The sequence below is a fragment of the Gavialis gangeticus genome, unplaced genomic scaffold, assembly GCF_001723915.1.
Source record: "Gavialis gangeticus isolate Ggan-Ray unplaced genomic scaffold, GavGan_comp1, whole genome shotgun sequence".
In the NCBI taxonomy this organism is placed as follows: domain Eukaryota; kingdom Metazoa; phylum Chordata; order Crocodylia; family Gavialidae; genus Gavialis; species Gavialis gangeticus.
Window position 1 is genome coordinate 232,333,951 of NW_017729032.1, and position 4,072 is coordinate 232,338,022.

Genomic DNA, 4,072 nt, shown 5'->3' on the forward strand with positions numbered 1-4,072 from the left:
GCTTCTCCACATCCTTTTTGAATTGTGGAGCCCAAAACTGGATGCAGTAGTCCAGCTGCGGCCTCACCAAGGCCAAGTACAACAGGAGAATGACGTCCTGGGATTTGCTTGAGAAGCATCTATGGATGCAAGCCAGCATTTTGCTTGCTTTACTAGCTGCAGCATCACATTGAAGGCTCACGTTCATCTCAACTCCCATCCATAGCGCTAGCCAGCATAGCATTGCCAAGCCTATAAGCAAGCTGTAAGTTTTTCTTCCCAAGGTAGGGAACCTTGCATTTTTTGGTGTTGAACACTGTCAGGTTCTCATCTGCCCATTCCCTGAGCCTGTCCAGGTCAGCCTGGATCACCCTTCTGTCCTCAGGTGTGGATGCTTCACCCCAGTTTGGTGTCATTGGCAAGCTTGGCCAGTCCACTTCTGATACAAATGTTCACATCATTAAATGAAGATGTTGATTAGTATAGGCCCAAGGACAAAGCCTTGAGGGACCCTACTGGCCACAGCGCACCACAACAATTGACTTCCATCAACTACCACCCTTTGGGTCCTACCAGAGCCAATGGCCCAGCCAGCAGATTGTGGTGAGGTCGAGGGCACAATTAGACAGTTTTGCCAAGAGGTGATCATGGGATACCAGATCAAAAGCTTTTTTGAAGTCAAGATATACAACAATCTCCTCTCCCTTGTCCAGGTGATAGGTCACCTGGTCATAAAAGGAAATAAGATTAGATTAGACATCCGTAAGAACTACTTCAGTCAGGGCGGCTAGGATCTGAAACCAACTTCCAAGGGAAGTGGTGCTGGCTCCTACCCTGTGGGTCTTAAGAGGAGGCTTGATGCCTACCTGGCTGGAATCATTTGAGCCCAGTTTTTTCTCCTGCCCAGGTAGGAGGTCAGACTTGCAGATCTACAAGGTCCCTTCCGACCATACTTCTATGAAGATTAGTCAAGCAGGACCTCCCCGCAACAAACCCATGCTGGCTATCCCTCAGGATGTTGCTATTGGCCAAGTCTGTTAAGAATGGCTTCTTTGACAATCTTTTCTAAGACCTTTCCTGGGATAGAGGTCAGGCTGATGGGCCTGTAGTTTACCAAATCCACTTTCCTCCCTTTCTTGAAGATAGGTACCACATTGGTGTCTAGTGCCTAAAGATTGGAAGAAGGCCAATTTTCCAACTAGACTCATTAGGCAGGATTTTCTCTATGAAGTACAGACAGGACAACAATTGTCCTCTCTCAGCTTTTACTGGACTTGATTTGAGGTGGAACTAAGAAAAAAAAAAGTGTTACTGGGTACATCTATGTACCCTACAGTGACATTGTTACTGTGCTGTGCTTTAGTACTTCTGGAAGTACTAAAGCATGATGCAGTAGCCTCCCACAAAGTACACAGTTATTTTTAGCAGCTACTTTGCCATAACAGTGTGTTATAATAGGGGAGCATGCTACAATGGTGAAGTAGCTGCTGGTCATGTGTAGACACCTGTGGATGCTATGTTGCCATAGTGCATTGCTATGACAACATAGCATGCTATGTAGATGCACCCACTTTCCCATAGAAGCAGCAGCAAAAGGTATGGAAATGAATTATGGGAAGTTGCTGATGCCAAGACTGACAATGAAGGAACGTTTCTACTCATACAAAATAAGGCCTTGATATTTTAACCTCCCTAATTCTGTGATAAGTCACCATCTGTACACAAACTGAAGAGTTAAGTTTGATTTTTAGTTTCTATTTTCCCTCTCCGTACTTCCATTTTGCAGTAAGTGATTTTACATTAATCCTCTCGTTTCACCTCCTCCTGTTCCTTCTCTTATGCACATGATCCATTGAGTTTTATATTGCTAATATTCCTTAGTTCCTAAACAATCTTCTACTTAATTTGTTAGTAGTCTGGCATATTTTATTAATGAACTGTTTTTAAATAAAGCATTCAGGTTAAATATACTAAAATGCCATGGAGCCATGAGATTAAGACAATTTTTTAATAATTTGAGAGAGGAGAGCACAAGACTGAATTTCAGGGTACCACTTAGCCATTCAGATTTCACACCGTGGGTACATTTACACGTGCTTTCGAGCTGGGATTAATTTACTCACAAGTAAATGCTCCCAGGCAAGTGTCTACACTTGCAGAAGAGTAGGAACAGATTTGCTGCTAATGGTAGCAAACTGCTGCTACTTCCTGGGGCCCTGCAATGCGCCTCTGCCAGCATCAGAGGAGCTCTAGGCTCCCTCTGGGTGCTAGCCCAAGGACTGGCAGGGAGCACCAAGCTAGGAGACAGCTACCTCTTGGCCAGAGCTGAGACATTACATCCTACCGCTGGGGGCAGCCTGTTGCTAGGGCAGGGACACTGTCCCCCAGCACCAGGGAGCTCCTGGCCCTGGCGCTCTGATCATGGACATGTGACTTGGAGAGAGCTGCAGGGGATGGCTAGGTCTTAGCCTCCTACCCCAATAGGGCAGCTAGCTTGCAACTCTGCAGGTTTTTCCAAGCCCCACATCTTGATCAGCCAATTGGGGCACAGGTCTGGGACCTGCCCCGACCAAAAGTGTTCCCAGCCCCTACACTGCATACAGGTTGGAGGGTGGGGACCCTGTTCCCCATTCAGCTCCATGAGCAGAGCTGGGTGGGAAACAGTGTGGGGAGCTCTCAACACTGGCTCCATTATCTTCCAGCTTGAGCTCTAAAACTAAAGTTGTCCAAGCCCCCACTCCCTGATCACAAACTTGGAGCAAAGGGCTTGAAGCTCCCTGCTTCCAGGAAAGGGGGACATAGTCCCCACCCAGACTCTGGTGGTGGAGCCTGACCCAGCAACAGGCAGCTCCTGGGGGCAAGGAGCAGTCTCCCACCCCCTGGTGGATGGCTGACTAGGAACAGATTTGCTCTGTCAGTTCTCTACAGGTGCTACTGAACTGTTACCAATTGAAAGCAGATTTGCTACATGCATTTGCAGGTAGCAAATTTACCTGTGATTAGTGAGGTTTAGTGTGTAGTAAGGATATACACATGTAGATGCACATGCTTACTTCTCAGTAAACTACGCTACTGCTCAGTTAAGTACCTCATGTAGATACGTCCATACACACACTTGAACTTTAAAGTTATTCCTGTCATTGGAAAAATCAAACACAAGTGTGGCCATATAACCTTCTTGCTCTTAGGACCCTGTTTTCTTTATAACCTCAGGTCTTCGAGGTGTTGCATTTATAGGTTTCTATTCTATTCATTTTGGTATTGTTGACCTTTGCCAGTTACAGAAGGGTAAAACGCATTCTGAATGAGTTCTGGCAGCGTTAAGAAATTTGAACTATAGTTAAGTTTCTAAACAAAAGAAAAAAAAATATTTAATCAAGTTTTACAAAAGAGGTCTAACCAAAATTAAGGTCGCCTATCTAAGGTCACCTATGGAAAAAAAAAATCAGGATCTGAGCTAGATGGCTATATCTTTGAAGGGCTATTGTTGTTAGAGGGCCTTCCATTTCCAAGAGAAAACTTTATCATTTTGTACCTATAAAGCAACTGAATTACGTATTTGGGGAAGCAGGGTGAATCATGACATCTCATTTTATTCGTACAATAAATCCCACTGACCCCAAGAGGTGTTAGCCATGAAACAGGGTCTGGCAGGAGGTGACGTGAATAGTTAGTCTGCAACAGAATAAGTGGAGAAAATACACGTTTTTGTTCATATTTAGCATGATCCTATAGAAATAGCAGAAACTTTAAAGTAGCACTCTAACCTTGCAAGATGTTGATTACTGTGGCACCAGTTCAGTGAAGTCAATGGGCTCACATAGCCCAAATTGAAGAAGTGCTTTGCTAGATCAGACTGTTTGTACAGCAGTTTACAGAACACAGCACTAGGTGAGTACAGTCATCTTCAGTGCCATCTAAACAGGTTCAGAGCATCTATGCTTGCAATTTCTTCCACCCCCACTTTTGGGTCATTAAATTGAAAATAAAAGTTTCTGATATAACACCTGGGCCAAGTACAGAGCACCAAAAACCTGAGACTGAATGAATTCAATCCTCACAGATACATCTAAGCTGTGTAGATTGGACCAAT

At 44.6% G+C, this 4,072-nt stretch overlaps 1 long non-coding RNA gene across 2 annotated transcripts in view; it reads right to left on the minus strand.

Moving 5' to 3' along the window:
* Positions 1 to 3,657, minus strand: part of LOC109303356 — a 102,176-nt gene extending 98,519 nt beyond the window's left edge. For both annotated transcript variants that reach the window (XR_002099067.1, XR_002099069.1), the window contains exon 1: positions 3,598 to 3,657. This is a non-coding gene — a long non-coding RNA (uncharacterized LOC109303356). The remainder of the gene's footprint in view (positions 1 to 3,597) is intronic.
* Positions 3,658 to 4,072: the final 415 nt, after the last annotated feature.